Consider the following 22,935-nt stretch of genomic DNA (forward strand, 5'->3'; position numbering starts at 1 on the left):
TGACTTTTTCATGGTAATAATTGTCGTCAGACGTGGGTGAGGAGTCAAGGCTATTTTGGCATATGGGACACTGTTGTTCAAACAATAGAGCGGAAAAATGGGAAACACTATTTTGTTGTAACAGAGTTACAATTTAGGCCAGTGCATTCATTAATTGGTAATAATAACATATGAACTACAACCTAAAGAACAACCAGAGAATGTCATCAACTCCTTTGGGCATGACCAAATAAGCTACTAATAGTGAGGCTCACTACACAGGCTGCAAAGGAGAGAATCTGACATTCTATGTGAAACATATAGGCCTGTGTAGTTTTTGTATCCCTTATCCAACCTTTAGCAAGAGTAATCACACTTCTGAGACCATGTCTTCCTTTCTGATGCTTCCACAACAAATCACACACACGTCAATCATCCAATTCTATATGAAAGTAAAATATATTAGGTTTACAATTAGACATAATTGGGACCATTGTTTGCACTGGGTAATAGGGGTGAAAGGCAGAGCTAATGGATGTATGCAAACATGTCATTACCAAATTACCATATGTCAGCGCAGAGGAACCTTGTCAAATGAAAAAAAAAATAAGCATGAATACTGGATTTACCCTGTGTTTTGCATTCCAACATGCGCCTGAGGCACAAAGGGTAGAGCTTGGATGCTCAGCAGCAGCAGTACATGCCACACAAAAACACTGCCAGTGCAACTGGAAAGAAGCACTAGGGCACCAACAGGTGGTGTACTTTTACCACATTCTTTGTAATCCATTACTAGTGCAATTTGCTGTAATCAACAATTTGGGGGCTTAAACCAGAAAATAAACGCAACTTCTCAGAAGTAAAAAGTAAAAGACCAGATTTGTAACAATACATCAATTTCAAAATGAAAGCTATTCTTACTTTCTTCGTATTTGTCACACATAGGACCTAGTTCCTTAGAGCCAAGACCACACTGTGGGATCAAGGAATTTATGTGTTTGGAGTTTCAGCAAATGATGCTTCAGCATCTTGAAACTTGAATATATTCTTTGAAGGCTGAGAATACCTGTGTAAAAAAAAAAAAAGATTCAAAAGGAGATCGAATTTTACTATAGAAATGGCTATATACCATGCAAAGGATCCATCAGGAATAGGCCTTTGTATTGAAAGTGAAGGCAGGTTAGGCCTACATAACCTAACCTTGAATAAAACAAATTTAATGCCCTAATATAACACTAGGCCCAAGTGTAAATAAGCCTAATGTTGTTTTGCCAGACTTTCGGATAAGGTGGTAGGCCAAGGATACACAAACCTTGCCAAACATAAACCACAAAAACATTTACTGTTCCAAAATGTTGTGGGTATGTCTTGATAGTTAAAAGGACTTTGTGGATACACACATTTTGTAATGCAGAATTGCATATTTTGCTACTGACCATACGAACAATATTCGGATTCAACAGATTAAGTCTATGTTTGCCTTGTACACATGCGAGACAGACAAGGAAAGAAGTCCTCCAAGTGCAAAACTAGGCCTATAGAATGTATTCCTAAAGGGAACACATTTTAAAAATGATAAAATATATATATTTTATACACACACACGTTCGATAAAACGGACCTAATAGTCCTCAAATATTTGATTACTAACAGCAAAATAAAATCCATTGGGATAATGTACTTCGCAAAATATTCGAGCAGATTGAAGCCAAAATCAACAACTAGTAAGTAGAATGTGAGCTTTGGATAGTTGTGTTTTTATCATAACAAATTGCTTATGTTTGAGTTTAAATAAATTAAACTCAACTGTTGCTTCTTAGAAACATAATAGAATGTCAATGTAGCCAACCAGAATGTAACATCGACAGAAAACGAAGCAAGCAGTGTGAACACCATGATCAAACGTATAAAAACAAATCTGCTCAGTCCAACGATAGTTCGTTACAATACATTTTACCCCACATTGTTCCGCGTAGTTTCCAAGACTGAAACAACGTAAATATTTATTCCAGATTATAAACTCTTCTACACCGTCAGCTATCCGTTTCCACTGATAATAGGCCACATCTAGGTCCTATATAACTATACTGAAAAGGGACGCTTTTCAGCCGGAGGATATTCAGGTTCCAAATGCTCTATATAGTGGAATATGCAGCTACACAAAGTTTAAAATAATGAATTACCTTTATGAAAAGGGCTTCTGAAAGATACTGAAAAAAATGTGGCCTCAATAACTGCGAAGGACCTTGAAATAATGCAATAAATATGTTGCTTCTTTTGAAATAACAATTTACAACTCAAGGTTAGTTTGCATTGGAGTTCGTTCAGAGAGATGGTGGGGGCATGAGGAATTTCCTGCCAAATGTGCAATAAAATAAATTAAAGTATAGCCTGTGAACACCCGCTTAACCACTTTCATTAAGGGGTGGTTGTTTTGTGTATTAGTGGTTATAGAAAGGTTTGTTACTTGCTTTACATTTGTTATGAACCTTTAAAATGGCAGGGTGAACAAATGAAAGCACAAGTTTATAATGCCCCTCAACATTATTTAGGCTAGTCAATTCGCTTTTCGTCATAACCACTGATCAAACAGGCTTCTTTATTGGATAATTGAGACTGGCAAACACATAAAAATGAGTCATATTCAGAATAACCTTACAATATATTTATGGTGAACAAAGGACTAATTTCCCTCACTACACGGTTGGTGCGGAGACCATCACACACTTGATGGCTGAACTCACCACCTTACTAGAAACCAGACAAAAACTTACACCCCCCTGCTCCAACCACACATTCCCAAAACTTTTGATAATTGTAGAAGTCATACGTCCCACAATTGGCCTACATTAGGTACAATGAATTAGTGCATTTTAACGACTATATGCGAGTGTGAAACAGAAACATTTTTACCGTCAATCTTCAAATGTCTGGCATCCAACAGTAAAAAGAAAGGCTGAGTATCGCAGGGGGAAAAAACATAAAACTTCAAGAGAATTTCAACCTCAGCGCGTGAAACACATTGGATCGCTGTAGATGTCTTCCTTATTCCTCTTGAACCTTGCTCTGTTACACTACCCACATCATTAGTACAATGTAACCAGTCCGAATCCAAACAATATATAGTTATTAATCTCACGTCTTCCTTTTTGTTGTTACAATTAAGATGATTTCATTCTTCTAGTAGACATCTTAACCACCTCCGTCCACATTGTCAGAAGCAACAACGTATCCCTACGCTTGAAATGAGGGCCCCAACGCCAGCGGTGTCCGATTTCAAACGCCTATAGAAAGACAACCTATTTGCTCATAGGACAATAAAACATATAAGATATAACGACCTAAATTGATGTAACAGCCGCATATGTTAGTTCGTTGGTCAACAGTTCATATTGTTCTCTTCAAAATAAAAGAGATCTAAAGGACTACGCCTTTCAGCGGAAGGTTATTGTAGGAAAGTTCACTGTGATTACACAGCAGCTTCCCGAGATGGATTGATAATTCCGTAAGAGCATAGCCAATAGAAAAGCAGGTATGAGTGACAAGCAGACACGGAAGCCAATAGCCAACCGGAAATACATATTGGAACCTCCCTCTTCTTGACGCTTGCTTTTTCTGTGTGATAATGAAGGCTGTGAGGGGGGCTACAGTGTAAACTCTGACATCATTTTAATGCTGTGGTTATCGTTTTTTTCTCGCTCTACATTTTGAAAGCGTAGCCCTAGCATACTCTAAGCGGATGGGTGAAATTGTCAAATAAATAACATTCATCGCCTATGTCAACCACACACTATACTAGTTGTATTGGTTTATAGGCTATGTGCACCGTAGTATCAACAGAGTGGACATCACCAAATTGTTATGTCAGACCTTATGATCTAGCCTTTAATCAAATTAAGTTGTATTGGTCACACACATATTTAGCAGATGTTATTGCGGGTTATTGCAATGCTTTCTCAGAGTAATAGGCTGTTTCTACATTATTATAATTTTTGTCTTTCTTTTTTAAAGTCAGATAGACACCACACGTCTAACAGTATTACAATGTTAGACTTTAACCATTTTTCTTTTGACAATTTTCATACGAAATCAATTATTTCCCTCTCAATTCTCACCTTAAAACTGCTCACACCATTGATAAGCCTATCTATCTCGTTTTCACTAAATGTTTGCCAAGCAATGAATAATATATATTTTTTAAAGATAATTGATAATAGATAACTATGTTATTATTGGGCCTGAGTTTTTCTTGACCTGGTGATATGAACAGGGAAAACGCTCTAGACCCTAAATAATGTTGATTGATTGCGTGCTATTTTCACTGTGGACACAATATTTATTGACAAAAGCTGAACCTTAACCATAAAACTAAACTTCCTTGGTCTTCTCCACTGAGAGAGGAGGGAAAGAAAAGAGTATGGGATCACAGAGTACAGGATTTTAACAGAGCATGAATGTGGGGGGAGGGGAGGAGGTCTGGCTGCAGAGAGAGCGCGCGAGAGAGAGAGAGCATGTGTTGAGAGACGGAGAGGCATATATTGAAGTCTACGTTTTGGTGATTAAGACGTTAAGAAAAAAAAATATATATGACTTAATAGCTAGGTAGTTAGATTATATCTTTCTATAAATTTCCACGAAAGATACACAGCTTTGGAATGTCAATTACTTTAAATCAACCTCACTTCCCCTAATAAAACAAAACGTTATTACACTGAAGGGCAATATATATGTAAACTCTAAGTGCATCACACACTATTGGAAATATATGTTTTAATCAGCTTATATGTTTCTTATAGCATGTCTTATAGACAGCTGGTCTTATGTTATTCTAATGGCTGCTTTATAACTAATGTCAGAGGCTCCGCCTTAAACCTTGTCATACAGGGCTCTCCAACCCTGCTCCTGGAAAGCTACCATTCTGTAGGTTTTTGCTCCAACCCTAATCTAGCGCACCTGATTCTAACATTTAGCCTGTTGATAAGCTGAATCAGGTCAGTTACAACTGGGGTTGGAGCGAAACAGTAGGGTAGCTCTCCAGGAACAGGGTTGGAGAGCATTGTGTGTAGAAACTACAAACCCTTTAGATCAACCATGAGGCAAGGATGCGATAAGGAATGCCATGACCAACATCAAGTTCAGACTGGCTAATGGGTAGATAAACATGTGATGATGATCTTTATGATGAGGATGATGACAACCATTTGTGTTTGTGGTCCAAGTTGTGGCCAAAGTTTACAATTGGAAAGCAAAGATTTTGTATGGAAATTATTAAAAGCATCAACTAAATATCTAATTGTCCATTCACTTAGGATAGCCAGGAGAGAGAGAGGGATTGGCTGCCAATAGAATATATAGGTAAATAATCACGGTGTCCCCTGGGTAGGAGAGCCTCGGCAGCACAGTGCATTAATTAGTCCCAGGGACCATCTGTGGAATGTAATGGGGTTATTGCCTACAAATGCACATATGGGCCATAAATACCTTTACTAACACACTGAACACATTGACGGAAGGCAGGAAGAAAAAACACAGAAAATTATCCCTGCTGTCAAAAAAGAACATCTGATTCACTTATCTGACAGCCACTTGAAAAATCCGGAATTAAAGTATCTATTCATCAAAAATAAAAATTTGAACAGATGGAAACATCTGTTTGAAAATGAATTGACAGAAGAAAAAATATATTTTCCCACTATTGGGCCCTGGGTAAGAATAGTGCTGTTGTCAGTGTTAGCAATGAGGCTTGTAAGCCCTCCAAGTAGTTTGTATTAACAGCTGGGCCTGACATGGAGAGCATGTACAAGGGCAGCCAGAGTGAAGAGGGAGGGGGTGGAATAAAAAAATTGTCTGAAAACCTTTAACTAAAGGATCAAAGACATGAATTCATAGAATATTGGAGTGGATAGTGAACTCCAAGAAATAAAGGTGGAGTGGAAGGTGCATTGTATAGAATTTGAAACATAAAATGGAGTATTGATTTGAGTTAAGTGTACCTGTAAATGTTGTATCAATAATGTGTGTGCCAGGGAAATAGACAAATATGATTTAAAATCACATCATTTAACCATCCTTCATATTGCAATGGTTGTTTATGATTAACAGGTCGCAGAATGATAGCCTGGCAGCCCCAGATCATGATAATCATATATCATTGTCACTGGAAGAACAAGTGGATACCAAAATACTGTATATTTAATATACAATCTTCAAATGCATTAATAGTACAATAGACAAGACAGAATGTATTTGGAGCGAGAAACTGACATATTTGCCCTCATTACTTCCTTCAAGCCATTCCCTGCCTCCTCTCTGTAATTAACCCCAGATGCACGTAGAAAAATTAGCATATATTTTGCACATTGGTGCTAATCGGTCATATATTTGGGCACATGTATAAAATATTCAAATGTATACAAATCTTTGAATATAGACCAATTCATGTAAGTAATAATTGTGCACTAAGTGTACAAATTATGCAATATTAGATGTATTTATCAAATTAATTAAGTAAAGAACAGAAACAAATAAACAAAGGGGGATTCACCACTCCTGGGAGAACAAGGAAGAAAGCATTGTGGGCCAATGTTCTCTTTGTTCCATTTTACACTGAACAAATGGCAGCATGTACCTTTCCTCTTTATGTTTTGTGGTTTGGTGCTACCTGTCTCAACAGTCTCTTACATCTTTTTTCAAATCCAGCCCTCTTCCCCAGCATCCTCTCTGTTCAGTCTATAGAAAGCCACTCATGCAAACCACATCACCAGGTTATATCACACAGCAGTGAGACAAGCTGCTCACTACACTGAGCCCCTAACAGTCAATGACTGCGTAATGGTAGAGGCTTTGGATTGGTTGTGGGGGAAGGGCAGAGGTGCATAGGGTTCTGATCACACAAGAAACTAGGCCAAGACCGACAACACTTCAAACGCTAGCCCCTCCCATCACTGCAACTTGTTACAGGATCAAGACAATCCCTTGAGAGAATGTCATTAACCAGACATTAAAAAAGCATTTGGTCCACAACACGTGTGTTTAGAGAATAAACCTTATGTATTTGGGCAATGATTCATATTTCCGTACCCCTTGAAAGCATTGCTCCAATGAAAAGAGCTGAAGGTAGCAGGGGATAGATTGATAGCATTGGCTGGATGCCTGTATTTTGAGTCTATCTCTGCAGACGGAAAGGGGGAGGGGAGGAGGACCTATCTGTTGTGCTCTCTGTACTCATGGTAAACTGACCCCCACAGAGCAGAAACTATCCAAGCTCAGATGCCCACCTGTGTAATATCAGCAAGGTGCACAGAGAAGAGTGTTTAACAAGCTACAAGGTCAGCTAGCTATGAGGAAAGACAAGTTTAAGACTATATGTGATGTGAAGACACCTCAAATTCAAATAGTTCGTAGATAATCTCATGGTACACAAAGTACCCTCATGGTACACAAAGTACCCTCATGGTACACAAAGTATAAGTTAAATGTGAACACAAATGTGTTCTGTATTATACTTCCAATAAAGTATATTGCATTTGACTGAAACTATAATTCCCACAGAGCTTTTTGGATTGACTTTCAAATGAATCTCACAACTATCCCAAAGCTAAAATGAACATAATGCTGTATGTCACAGACAAAAACAAATCAACTGTGTATTAACAAAGCCCAACAAACCCTATTGTCCCATTTTAACATGGGGTGGTTTCCTGACCACTACCTTTCTCTTGTGATTTTTGACACCCCTCCTGCCATCTTGAAATCCCATTATTGAGCAGTAATTCCATGGGTAGCCCCTGTTCTGCAACCCACGCTTCAGGTACGGTGAACAGAACACTGTCAGGCAGGCACATTAGAACCCCCACCACGGAACAGACTTGCGGTCCCATGAGTGAGAAGGAGAGCAAAAATGTGTTAGTGCAACAAAAGACGGAGACAGAGACAGAGAGAGAGAGACAGAGAGAGAGCGAGAGAGGTCCCTGGCAATATCAACACTTCCCAATCTTTGGTCGCTTGACATTTTGTAAATATAATGTAATAGTCACATACTGAGTAGGAAGTGTGGGAGGGCAAAGTCATATGATTACAATCAGATCAAGGTTTGACTTGACTCTAAATCAATTGGAGCAGGCATGTCAGGCAGATCCAGGACAGGAGGAGGAAAAGAAGGAGAGAAAGGGAGATAGATGGGAGCGAGTGGGGGAGGGAGACAGAGATTGTTGGTGTCTTGGGAGCACTGGAACAACAATAACAGCAGTGTGTGTGTGTGTGTCTGTGTGAGTGAGTGCCTGCGTGTGTGTGCTTGTGTGTGCATGTGTCTGAGCAAGAGCATAGAAGAGGGGGGTGTTATTGCTTGCAAACGTGATGAAGTGACATCTCCTCTACTCCACAACACAGCTGCTGCAGCAGTAGAACACATTCTGCCAAGATACCTGGCCTTTTTCTGTTTTCTCCCTGACACACATCAGGTCATAAGTGTGTTTATCAGTGTGTTCTAATCTGCTTCAGTATGTCTAACGTTCTCCCGTTACACTGATACTCTATTGTTTACCACAACCCTTTCTGTTCAAAACATGATCTCTCTTTAGGTAAAAATTACATCAGCAAAATATAACAATAATGCCTAGACTATATTTCTTTATTTTGAAAAGAATCAAGTACATATTGCTATTCTCCCAAAATGTTTGTGACCTATATCTACCATTTTGTTATTGGATGAAATGACTAGGATAATTTTTAAGCGTATGACCCCAGGTAATAACTTTGATTTCTAAAGTTAGGAATGTAAGAAATTCAGGTATTGGACCCTCTTTCATTATATCTCTATATTCTTCCATCCTTTTTTTGCATCCCCTCCCCCTTTCTTTGCAGATTAGAATTAATTAGCAATCAAAGAGCCTCCAGAGAGCTCAGGCTCTTAATTACCTCCTCATTTGCATTTTTGCATATTAATGACTGCAGAGTTTTGGTGGGGTTTTTGCCGCAGTGGTTTAAATGCACCTCAGTCCTCTCCTCTAGGGAGGGGAATGTCCAGCGGCGAGGCTCCAAGCCTCCCCCGTCCCCCAAAATACTTCCTGGTGGGAGTTGGGCAGAGTGGGGGTAGATGCAGAGGAGGGTGGCAGGGTTCAGGGGTCAAGGATCACTGTCCCTGATCAACATAAGAAAGAAAACATGTATTCTGTGTGTTCATTGTGAAAACAGCAGGGTGCCCAACTACCTCAGGTCATAACGAAGATGACACACACCCACCCACACACACACACATAAAGTGGTGTCACCAGAGACGGTAGACAACCGCTCCCAGGCATCTCTTACCCCCCCAGTGTTACTGTGCGTCTTATCCAATATGTTTAGACTACAACACATGGGCCTAAACCTGGAAAATAACACCACATCCTACTGTGTCGGAGATACCAACCACGTCAAGCCTAAAGACATTCTGCACTTCACTGTAGTCATGTATAATGTAGGTGTTCTCCATTCACGTTTTGTTGTTTGAAAATAGATTATGTTAGCTTCAAGTATTCCACAAAAATACTAGATTCATTATACTCAAACATGCACAAATAGACGTTATCTCAGTGAAGATGAAGAATAAGTGGAGATTTGGACACTTTCCCGACAGTATGCCTTCTCATCACAGGCTGAGGCTAGGAAACATTTATAACCACATGGATAACACACGAGATAACACCATTTGTGAGAATATGTAACTCACACAGTGGACTTAGTCTGCTTAACTGTCATTAGTGGAGCATTAGATGTGTGTGTGTGTGGGGTGGTGGGAGGGGGCAGGCTGAGCAGGGCCTGGAGTGAGGGGACTGGAGGGAGCCGTCACGTGACTCCGTTCACCCCACAGGACACCCTGAGGGAATCAGACGTGCGCACACACACACACACACACACACACACACACACACACACACACACACACACACACACACACACACACACACACTCACACACACACACACACACACACACAACTGTGTAAGTGGACACGGCAGAGTACAAGACCTTAGCAAAAATGTAGGAATTAAAGTTAAGAGTCAAAGTGCACACATTTCAGAATACGTAAGAAAGCATCAAGAAGCATAATGGTGGTGTGTTTATGTATTTGCTTAAGTGGGTAAAAAATATAGTACTGTACTTGAATGTTCAGCATGGTCTGCTTAGCGTCTATAGCTAACCATGTGTATTGGACCAATAACAATGTATTTGATTTGATGGCTGGGCCGGCTTCCGCTGTGGTGGATTCAGCAGAATGAATAGCAGCAAGTTTGTGTGTGCAGTAGCAAGTTACTACTGGGATGTAGCTTCAGTATTCAGGTCATTCTAGAAAGGATACTGCCATCTTGAGGCGGAACTGATGTCCTGAGTACTGCATGTGGAAAATATATAGTTGAGGTGGGAGCTCCTAATACCAGAATATCCTATTTATTTTTCAATTGCTTTGGTGCATTTTTCAAAAGTATGCGGTACATTTTCACAACTCCTAGTACAAAACCCATAAACAGATCCTGTATGCTCTTCGTTGGCTGGCCCTCGCGTCATACTCGTCGCCAAACTCACTGGCTCCAGGTCATCTACAAGTCTCTGCTAGTTAAAGCCCAGCCTTATCTCAGCTCACTGGTCACCATAGCAGCACCTACCCGTAGCACGCGCTCCAGCAAGTATATCTCACTGGTCACCCCCAAAGCCAATTCTTAATTTGGCCGCCTCTCCTTCCAGTTCTCTGCTGCCAATGACTGGAACGAACTGCAAAAATCTCTGAAGCTGGAGACTCTTACCTCCCTCACTAGCTCTAAGCACCAGCTGTCAGAGCAGCTCACAGATCACTGCACCTGTACATAGCTCATCTGTAACTAACCCATCCAATCTACCTCATCCTCATACTGTATTTATTTATTTATCTTGCTCCTTTGCACCCAGTATCTCTACTTGCACATTCATCTTCTGCACACCCTACCATTCCAGTGTTTAATTGCTATATTGTAATTACTTTCCCACCATGGCCTATTTATTGCCTTACCTCTCTTATCCTACCTCATTTGCACATGCTGTATATAGATTTTTCTACTGTATTATTGATGGTATGTTTGTTTATTCCATGTGTAACTCTGTGTTGTTGTATGTGTCGAACTGCTTTGTTTTATCTTGGCCAGGTCGCAGTTGCAAATGAGAACTTGTTCTCAACTAGCCTACCTGGTTAAATAAAGGTGAAAAAAGGCAGTTGTTTAAAAACTCTAAGCATATTTCTATTGACTAAGTACAACATAAAATCATACAACCACTTTTTCACCTAATTTAACCTCTACGGGATCAGTGTCCGGTTGAGCTAACATAGGCTAATGTGACTAGCATGAGGTTGCATCTTGCCATCTTTATGTAATACATGTATCACTAGCCACTTTAAACAATGCCACTTTTATATGTTTACATACCCTACATTACTCATCTCACATGTATATACTGTACTCGATACCATCTACTGCATCTTGCCTATGCCGTTCTGTACCATCACTCATTCATATATTTTTATGTACATTTCTTCATCCCTTTACACTTGTGTGTGTATAAGGTAGTTGTGGAATTGTTAGGTTAGATTACTCGTTGGTTATTACTGCATTGTCGGAACTAGAAGCACAAGCATTTCGCTACACTCGCATTAACATCTGCTAACCATGTGTATATGACAACTAAAATTTGATTTGATTTGAAAGTAACAAGAACATTTCCCAGGACATAGACATATCTAATATGGGCAGAAAGTTCAAATTCTTGTTAATCTAACTGCACTGTCCAATTTACAGTAGCTATTACAGTGAAAGAATACCATGCTATTGTTTGAGGAGAGTGCACAGTTACGAACATGTAGTCATAAACCACTTAGGCACATTTGGGCAGTCTTGATACAACATTTTGAACAGAAATTCAAATGGTTCATTGAATCAGTCTAAAACGTTGCACTGCCATCTAGTGGCCAAAATCTAAATGGTGCCTAACCTGGAATAGTATATTGTGGCCTTTCTCTTGCATTATCTTTTACCAGATCTAATGTGTCATATTCTCCTAAATTAATTTCACATTTCCACAAATTTCAAAGTGTTTCCTTTCAAATGATATCAAGAATATACATATCTTTGCTTCAGGTCCTGAGCAACAGGCAGTTAGATTTGGGTATGTGATTTTAGGTGAAAATTGGGGGGGGGGGGAAGAGTCCAATCCTTAATTAATCAGTGTTTTGTCTAGAAATACATGTTTTACATTGCAATACATTTTCATAAAAAATTATTACCTTATTACCTTATTTTACTTTTGATGATTCTCTTCTCATTTGTTAAAATAAATGTTACAATTACTTAACTGCTTGGTGACCCTATTTTACATTTGCACATTTGTGGCCTGCTGGAGGTAATTTTGCAGGGCTCTGGCAGTGTTCCTCCTTGCACAAAGGCGGAGGTAGCGGTCCTGCTGCTGGGTTGTTGCCCTCCTACGGCCTCCTCCACGTCTCCTGATGTACTGGCCTGTCTCCTGGTAGCGCCTCCATGCTCTGGACACTACGCTGACAGACACAGCAAACCTTCTTGCCACAGCTCGCATTGATGTGCCATCCTGGATGAGCTGCACTACCTGAGCCACTTGTGTGGGTTGTAGACTCCGTCTCATGCTACCACTAGAGTGAGAGCACCGCCAGCATTCAAAAGTGACCAAAACATCAGCCAGGAAGCATAGGAACTGAGAAGTGGTCTGTGGTCACCACCTGCAGAATCACTCCTTTATTGGGGGTGTCTTGCTAATTGCCTATAATTTCCACCTTTTGTCTATTCCATTTGCACAACAGCATGTGAAATTTATTGTCAATCAGTGTTGCTTCCTAAGTGGACAGTTTGATTTCACAGAAGTGTGATTGACTTGGAGTTACATTGTGTTGTTTAAGTGTTCCCTTTATTTTTTTGAGCAGTGTATATATATATACACACACAGTACCGGTCAAGTTTGGACACAACTACTTATTCAAGGGTTTTTCTTAATTTTTACTATTTTCTACATTGTAGAATAATAGCGAAGACATCAAAACTATGAAATAACACATATGGAATCATTTAGTGACCAAAAAAGTGTTTAAAAAATCAAAATATATTTTAGATTCTTCAAAGTAGCCACCCTTTGCCTTGATGACAGCTTTGCACAGTCTTGGCATTCACTCAACCAGCTTCACCTAGAAGGCTTTTCAACAGTCTTGGAGTTCCCACATATGCTGAGCACTTGGCTGCTTTCCTTCATTCTGTGGTCCAACTCATCCAAAACCATCTCCATTGGGTTGAGGTCAGGTGATTGTGGAGACCAGGTCAGCTGATGCAGCACTCCATCACTCTCCTTCTTGGTCAAATAGACCTTACACAGCCTGGAGGTGTGTTGGGTCATTGTCCTGTTGAAAAACAAATGATAGTCCCACTAAGCACAAACCAGGTGGGGTGGTGTATCGCTGTAGAATGCTGTGGTAGCTATGCTGGTTAAGCTGGTCAAGCCATGCTGGTTAATCTGCCTTTAGGCACTGTATATACAGTGACTTCAGAAAGTAGTCAGACCCCTTGACTTTTTCCACATTTTGTTAGGTTACAGCCTCATTTTAAAATTGATTAAATAGTTTTTCCCCTCGTCAATCTAAACACAAGACCCCATAATGACAAAGCAAAAACATTTTTTTTTTTTTGCTGATTTATAAAAAAAATAAAAAATGAAATATCACATTTACATAAGTATTCAGATCCTTTACTCAGTACTTTGTTGAAACACCTTTGGCAGCGATTACAGCCTTGAGTCTTCTTGAGTATTACACTACAAGCTTGGCACTAGAGGTCGACCGATTAATCGTTATGGCCGATTAATTAGGGCCGATTTCACGTATTCATAACAATCGGAAATCGGTATTTTTGACGACGATTTTGCAGATTTTTAAATTATTTTTTTACACCTTTATTTAACTAGGCAAGTCAGTTAAGAACACATTCTTATTTTCAATGACGGCCTTGTTCAGGGGCAGAACGACAGATTTTTACCTTGTCAGCTCAGGGATTCAATCTTGCAACCTTACGGTTAACTAGTCCAACGCTCTAACCACCTGCCTCACGAGGAGCCTGCCTGTTATGCGAATGCAGTAAGAAGCCAAGGTAAGTTGCTAGCTAGCATTAAACTTATCTTATAAAAAACAATCAATCAATCATAATTACTAGTTAACTACACATGGTTGATGATATTACTAGTTTATCTAGCATGTCCTACGTTGCATATAATTGATGCGGTGCACATTCGCGAAAAAGGACTGTCGTTGCTCCAACGTGTACCTATCCATAAACATCAATGCCTTTCTTAAAATCAATACACTGAAGTATATATTTTTAAACCTGCATATTTAGCTAAAAGAAATCCTGGTTAGCAGGCAATATTAACCAGGTGAAATTGTGTCACATCTCTTGCGTTCATTGTACACAGAGTCAGGGTATATGCAACAGTTTGGGCCACCTGGCTCATTGCGATCTAATTTGACTGAATTTTACGTAATTATGACATAACATTGAAGGTTGTGCAATGTAACAGGAATATTTAGACTTATGGATGCCACCCGTTAGATAAAATAAGGAACGGTTCCGTATTTCACTGAAATAATAAACGTTTTGTTTTCGAGATGATAGTTTCCGGATTCGACCATATTAATGACCTAAGGCTCGTATTTCTGTGTGTTATTATGTTATAATTAAGTCTATGATTTGATAGAGCAGTCTGACTGAGCGATGGTAGGCACCAGCAGGCTCGTAACCATTCATTCAAACAGCACTTTCGTGCGTTTTGCCAGCAGCTCTTCGCAATGCTTCAAGCATTGCGCTGTTTATGACTTCAAGCCTATCAACTCGTGAGATTAGGCTGGTGTAACCGATGTAAAATGGCTAGCTAGTTAGCGGGGTGCGACGCTAATAGCGTTTCAAACGTCACTCGCTCTGAGACTTGGAGTTCCTGGTTCGAGCCCATGTAGCGGCGAGGAGAGGGACGGAAGCTATACTGTTACACTGGCAATACTAAAGTGCCTATAAGAACATCCAATAGTCAAAGGTATATGAAATACAAATCGTATAGAGAGAAATGGTCCTATAATTCCTATAATAACTACAACCTAAAACTTCTTACCTGGGAATATTGAAGACTCATGTTAAAAGGAACCACCAGCTTTCATATGTTCTCATGTTCTGAGCAAGGAACTTAAAAGTTAGCTTTCTTAAATGGCACATATTGCACTTTTACTTTCTTCTCCAACACTTTGTTTTTGCATTATTTAAACCAAATTGAACATGTTTCATTATTTATTTGAGGCGAAATTGATTTTATTGATGTATTATATTAAGTTAAAATAAGTGTTCATTCAGTATTGTTGTAATTCTCATTATTACAAATAAATAAATAAAAATCAGCCGATTAATCGGTATCGACCTTTTTTGGTCCTCCAATAAATCGGATGGGAGTTGGATGGGGAGCTTTGCTGCCCAGCTATTTTCAGATCTCTCAAGAGATGTTCGATTGGGTTCAAGTCCGGGCTTTGGCTGGGCATTCAGAGACTTGTCCCGAAGCCACTCCTGCGTTGTCTTGGCTGTGTGCTTAGGGTCTTTGTCCTGTTGGAAGGTTCACCTTCCAACCAGTCTGAGGTCATGAGCACTCTGGAGAAGGTTTTCATTAAGGATCTCTCTGTACTTTGCTCCTGTACTTTTCCAACATTCAGAGACTTGTCCCGAAGCCACTCTTGCGTTGTCTTGGCTGTGTACTTTGGGTTGTTGTCCTGTTGGAAGGTGAACCTTCTCCCCAGTCTGAGGTCCTGATCGCTCTGGAGCAGGTTTTCATTAAGGATCTCTCTGTATTTTGCTCCATTCATTTTTGCCTCAATCCTGACTAGTCTCCCAGTCCCTGCAGCTGGAAAACATCCCAACAGCATGAGGCTGCCACCACCATGCTTCACTGTAGGGATGGTGCCAGGTTTCCTCCAGACGTGAAGCTTGGCATTCAGGCCAAAGAGTTCAATCTTGGTTTTATCAGACCAGAGAATCTTGTTTCTCATGGTCTGAGAGTCTTTAGGTGCCTTTTGGCTAATTCTAAGCGGGCTGTCATGTGCCTTCTACTGAGTGGCTTACGTCTGGCCACTCTACCATAAAGGCCTGATTGGTGGAGTGCTGCAGAGATTGTTGTCCTTCTGGAAGGTTCTCCCATCTCCACAGAGGACCTCTAGAGCTCTGTCAGAGTGACCATCGGGACCTTGGTCACCTCCCTGACCAATGATCTTCTCTCCTGATTGCTCAGTTTGGCCGGGCGGCCAGCTCTAGGAAGAGTTTTGGTGGTTCCAAACTTCTTCCATTTAAGAATGATGGAGGCCACTGTGTTCAATTTAGTGATTATCAATTAAGAGCTAACAGATTAAGTAATAAAATGTATTTTAACAAATGAGAAAAGAATCATAACAAAAGTAAAAAGGCAATGACTTTCTTTGAACGTATTGCAATGTGAAAACTGTATTTCTAGATTAAATTTGTACTAAGAGTTGTGAAAATTGACCACATACTTATGAAAATTGCACAAAGCGATTGGAGAAAAAAAACTTGTTAAAAGAAGACATTTCTTTGAGAAGATATCATTGTTTTATGCTCAATGGTATTCCACAGTAAATTTATATTTGGGATCAATAGTGAAAAAGTTTTGAATATGAGACTTGCTGCATTACAAGTGTTACCAGTTTGGAGTTTTGTACTAAGAGTTTTGAATATTCATAACATACGTGTGAAAATAGCACCAAAGCGATTGAAAAATACTGTAAAAGATAGCAATAATTTCTCGGATATTACATTGATAGTTAAGGTACATGTGTAATTTATAATATTCTTAATGATAAAAAATTCACAAACAGGTTGGATTGCTGTATTTTTCAGTGGGACGATTTTAAAGTGAGGCAGATTTAGACAAAATATTGAAATGCAAAACATTGTGAATGTACAAATACATATTCATTAACTATGCAAACTATTGCATTACTATTAGCTGTTTTTAGATTATATTTGATGAGAAACTTATACTTGGGAAGACTATTTGATGTGGTTTTAGTGTGTGGGCAAAAGAATAGAGACAGAAACCATTTGCCTGACATTTGAAATGACAATTGCCAGAGGCTTGCTCTTGAATGCATTTGCTAGTGTCCATTCTTAGTTATAAACAAACATGTGCATGCAGACAAAAAAGTCACAACCATTGTTTTTTTTTAATAGAAAGATCGTATTTTCTTTCAACCAAGGACGCCAGACATTTTGGGATATATTACAAAGAGAAAAACAGAACAAAACAAATGGAATTATATGGTTTAGATGGTGTGGATTTAGTGGTCTCATATACAATACAATTTATTTTTGTAGCCAAAAGTGCAAATTCTCCAGAACCACCTATCCCCTGCATAGCCCTGCATAGCTTCCAAAATACACTGACAGACAATGTTAATGAAAATGACTTTTCTGAAGAGGACAGGGTTTTTAGCATCCATGCCTGACAGACAGGGAATACTCTGCTGCCCCCGTCTGTGCCCCAGCGTTTTAAACTAGAATGGATGGATAGTGATTTTTACAGTTAGAAATCAATCTATAATGGATAGTCAATCTCTTCTCCCTCACACTTCTGCTATATGTCTGCATACTACTCTATTTTGCTAAAACTAATTTTGATTTGACTGAAAAATCTGTGAAGGCCAAAACCTTAACTCCAAACAAAAACTGCACAATAATTTGGTCGTTCCTATTTTCATGTCTCAGAATGATTTGAGGATACCAGATCCAGCAATTTACTCTAGCTACACAAGGGGCGCTATTGTACAGCAAAGAGACACCACATACATTAATGAACCAGTATGTGTAAGTGACGTGAGAGATAAAAATAAATTAGCTTTAAACCTACAAAGTACTGCATGTTTGACATTAAGTAGAACTACCCAGTTAGCCTTCTCAGAAAGCTTCTCAACTGTTATGGAAGTTTCTGTGCAGCGCAACTCTCCCAATGAGATTATATGACTTGTTTTCCAAAGAGATTGTATGTGGAGATGAAGGAGACCTTGCCTTAAAACCCTTTCACTCTGAGTGTATCCCCACTGAGCAGCATCTATTAGATGAGACTGTGTGTATGCCAGAGGTGTATGTATGTATGGCCTAGTGGGGCGGTAGCTCGAATGGACTTCAACCCAAATATCAAATATTCAAGTTCTCATTTTCATGTAGCTTTGCATTTAAATAATAATCCATAATGAAATAAAAATATCAACAAGAATAAACAATAATAACAATAGTAATAACCCCCAAAAAACAGCAAACAATATTCTGGATGGCCTTTCGCAAAGTGCTTTGTTACAATCGCAGAAGCTGAGACATTCAGGCAGTTGGACGGCCAAGCCTGGAGAGGCCGAGCTCACTGCCTGCCTGTCTGTCAGACTGGGGGTGGTAGGAGGTGGAATGGACAGATTGAAACACTCGGCTGTAAAACGCTGACTGTTCCTCTCCCTCTACCCCCTCCGTCTCCCCACGCCAAGACTCAAAAGCGGGAATTACTGTATGAAGTTATGGAATGTATCCTCTATTGGTTGGTGGCTTTAAACCACAAGTGAGTCTCTCTTTCTCTCCCTCCCTCCCTCTCTCTCTCAGCTTCCCCTGCTGAGGGCCTGTGATCTCTAATCAAAGGCCTGTCTTTAGAGATATGGAAACCAGGGTCTGGAGAGAGAACCCACCCTTCTCCCCTCCCCTCTGTGCTTCTCATACCCAGATACTTTTATACATGTTTCAACCTGATTAACACAGACTTCTCAGCACTCTCCCTCCCACAGACAAGCCATTGAATCAACATTAGGTAAAGCAATAGGGGTCACAGTCACATGGCAATGGGGTACCAACTGTTTCCGCGCTCTGGGAACCATTTCGTTAAACATTGGTACAATTTGGCAATTGTACAAATGGATGTTACTGGGGTCAAACCACAAACTGAACAGAAACAGAAATTGAAACGCAATGCATTGCAGTGTTGCTTTCCACCTGAGAAGCACTAACAGAAAAGTAGATAATCAACATTCCCCTGTAATTTCCCCCATCACCAGTTCTGTGACTCCCCTACATCATCCACCATTTTGCTACATCATATAATTCCCAGTGAAACACAACAAGATGGGGCAACCTGAACCATTGCACAGCACAACTTCCCTGATCTGGTCTCTCCCACTTTTTGCAAACCATTGTACCCCACTGACGTAGATAGCGACTCCTACAGTAAACTGGCCGACCAACAAGCCAATAGCCTCTGATAGGCCCCAGGGATGGCTGTGCCAGTGCCAGAGCCACGCTGTGCATTGTGCCATACTGCATATGTCATCCTCAGCTTGCTGTGCTTCACCAGCCTGGACATTCAGGTGTGCAGCACCACTAACAAAACATACCCTCCACCACCATTACCCACTCCTGTTCTATGATTATTACAGTTATAATTGTTATCAAATGTTTTGCGTAGATTTGAATGCTTTAAGACATGTTCTTTTCTTTTTCTTAATAAATTAGGAACAAAACATCAGGAGGATTTGGATAAACACCAATAATAAGTATTTTCTTGAAGGTGTTGTGAGACACCTTGTCAGTGTAGCGTGTGTCGGAGTAACAGAGGGCAGGGGCTGAGCCTGGGAGGTCTCACCAGGAGTGGGACCATGGGAACATAGGGCAACGAAGTAGCAGAGAACTACACCACAACATCAACCAGTAGAACAATTGGTTCATAGGTTCACCTCTTCTTACATTTATAAGTAAGTCATAGTAGTTTGGTCAAACAATACAGTGGGAGTTTGATTAAGAGTGGCTCACCAGAGATTTTCAGCCACACTTCTCAACATCCACATGTTTTAACTAACCATTAGGAAGTTAGATTAAGGTGTTCTACAATTAGAAAGAGGGAGGGGTTCTTCCATTCCTTCTGTTTTAAGTCACGTTCTCACCCATGTCCCATGTCCACCTGGTGAGACAGACAGACAGAGCCCCAGCCTGCTACTGGACCCATTAAACAAAGCTTAGTCCTCAGACAAGGCCACAGAGTCCCAGAGAACACTCACTCTACCTAAAGGACACCTGAAATTATCTAGACACTGCTGCTGAACACACTGCTCAGAGGGTTGTCATACTACCTCCCAGAGGCAGCTATATAAGTTATATATAGGGTCTGAATGTTTACAACATTTCAAACATGGGAGTTTCAGATTCGCTGTCGTTACATGACTTTAGTCTCCTCTGTGTGAACTATTCTACAACTTTCAAAGCACCTTCAGGCTTTGCTGTATACATTCAACATGATAAGACAGCTTAAATGTGCAATGACTTATCAAAGTCTTTTTCTGCTTTGGTTTGGTTAATTAATGTTGGTATACTTCTCAGAAGAACCGTTACATGATCAAGTCTGCTGGTTAGGGGAATGGATGGACTCTCTGTGTTGGACCGCTGAGTGTGTAAACACCCTGTGCTCATGGAAACTCAAGGGCCTTGCTGAGGTCTCATGCCCTCCTACCCTTAGCAGGACAAGGACATGACTTTAGTGCAAACTCTTGTTGTCTCAGCTATAGCACTATTTCCAGTGCTATCAGGCTTTATATCCCCAACCCCACCCAAAACACCCCTCTGCCCGACCTCATAAAATACCCCACCCTCCCTAAACCACATCCCATACCCTGACCCCCACCCACACAAAAATAGCCATAAAGTTGGTTAGAAAAAAAAGGAATGCTGTAGCGGAACCTTTAAGACATTTTCTTTTACATAAAGACATAAAGGACAAGCTATTCCATCTACACCATTGTAAAGTCCACAGAAATAAAGGGAGAAATGTGAACTCAAGTAAATGTTGTGTATGATTCCACACAATTTGCTGCATACATATTGAGGGGGTGGGCTTTGTTGGTGTGTGGCTTGGTCAGAGGCGGTCTCATTCTATATATGTCTGGGATTACTTTCATACCTTCATATTATACACCAGACATGGAGAACAACTAGGGCATATCTCTATAAGAGTGTCCTATGTGCAATCTGGGTCAATTTTGGCTTAGCCAAAGAATAAAGAAATAAAATAGGAATAAAACTTGAAATCACAATACTAAGGCCCAAGAATGTCACCCGTTTAAATGGTTACATATGCTTGGGAGGGGTAACTTAGAAGCCTAACACCTCACCGAACTATGGCTTTCATCAGACCTATGCATATACATGACCCTACACCGAGCTCCTGGCATTCAGGCTATACATATCAACCACCCCTTATCTACTACCTCCTAGTATTTGACTTGATCATTGTAGATGTCCACACTGACAGACTATTGAATACATTCATCTAAAAGGAGTCAAACTGTTCAATAACAAATCCCAGGCAAATAAAGATTGCAACAGAATACAAAGCGGGGAAAAGCTATGGAAAAGATGGTTTAGGGTGTGTGGATGTTTCAAGTATACTCACACACACACACCCCTTAGTTAGCCACTACTTGGAAAATAGTATGTGTATGATGGAACTGCCGTGCAGTTGGAGTTGGTGTCTGACTGTGTTTTCTTCCCTGCGATAATATGTGGAGCTATGAGAGGGGAGCTGGTGAACAGATGGGTGGAGATAGTTTGTTTATCCAGGCTTGCCCTGAGACCCTCCAGCCATGCACACACACTCACACACACTCCGGCCCCACCACCTCCACTCGTCCCCTGCTCTGCATTAAGACATGAATATAGACTATATATATATTTTTTTTTTACCAAAACTTATCTTCAAGTGCAATCAGTTACATGGGGTTATTTTGTATTTTTAAAAGTTTGTATGGTCACAAAACCCAACATGTTCATTCCTGAACCTGCCTGACTTCTCTTAAGAGATCCAAAACGCACATACATTTCTTTCTTTTTTGGCAGCTTGTCGTCAAAAACTGAACAAAACCAGAAAACAAGCTTAACGGCAGCACTTGTGATGGGGATATTAAGCTCATTCGCCTTACTTTGTTTCAAAGTACCCGTTTCTTTGACAAAAGTGCCCTTCTCAGTAACAAAGTGCATTCAGGACCTGCTTCTTTCCCATTAAGGTGCAAAGGACTGATACTCAGGACACCGCATTGCAGCAATGGCAGGGGAATTCGATCTAAGTCACTGGCACGGCACCCTCTCCTCTGTGTGGTTAAGAGTGTACTGACCAAGACAAACATGTCCAGATGTATGTGAGCCAGTGGCCCATACCGAACACACGTCAGAAGTCTGTAGAGCAACACCTAGTGGCTGCCCTCGTGTTTTTCGCCCACTTTAGTGTCTGCCTGGCTTTTAGTGCGCCAGCAGTTTGGGGAGCGTGTTTGAACGTGCCCACAACTGGAGGAGCTGCTGACACTCCCAGCCAGTCTGAGTGAGTCACACTGCGCTGATGTGGCCAGAGAAAAGACCCTGGCTGCCACACACACAAACACCCAGCAGCAGTCCAGTCAGTCACTGAGTAGACCTCCTCTACCCAGGGCTCTATAATACCCTGCACTCCACAGGCTGGTTTTGGGGCATTGGAGGACTGAAGTGGGAGAGAGAAGGCCTGATTTGAACCCGATCTGCCTGGAAACATGGCTGTGCCGAGGAGATTATATTTTGGAATGCAACAGACATTGTGAAATCCCCCTCCACTCGCCACCCATCCCCCAACACCCAGCTGCGCACTTATTTGGCCTCCCAACTTGGACAGGTATTTATTGCTCTCTTCACCACACAGGTTGCCTCGTGGTTTTGTGGTCCCCAGGACAAAAAAAGATTGGAATACGCACTATTACACACCTCCTTTTCCCGACGACCCCCTTTAAATATACATCTCTCTGTTGGATATCTTTAGTAAAGCTGTGCAAACGTATAAAAAAGGTGCTCG

General features: G+C 40.5%; 1 protein-coding gene across 13 annotated transcripts in view; it reads right to left on the minus strand.

Moving 5' to 3' along the window:
* Nucleotides 1–3,204, minus strand: part of LOC139578316 (transcription factor E2-alpha-like) — a 28,943-nt gene extending 25,739 nt beyond the window's left edge. For 10 of the 13 annotated variants that reach the window (XM_071405743.1, XM_071405745.1, XM_071405744.1 and 7 more), the window contains exon 1: nucleotides 2,893–3,147. The gene's annotated coding sequence lies outside the window, so the exon portion shown is untranslated. Of the gene's footprint in view, nucleotides 1–900; nucleotides 1,046–2,892 lie in introns of those variants that run through there. The other 3 variants (XM_071405742.1, XM_071405740.1, XM_071405734.1) reach the window with 3 other exon arrangements.
* Nucleotides 3,205–22,935: the final 19,731 nt, after the last annotated feature.

This window comes from Salvelinus alpinus, chromosome 6 (genome assembly GCF_045679555.1).
Source record: "Salvelinus alpinus chromosome 6, SLU_Salpinus.1, whole genome shotgun sequence".
Lineage (NCBI taxonomy): Eukaryota > Metazoa > Chordata > Actinopteri > Salmoniformes > Salmonidae > Salvelinus > Salvelinus alpinus.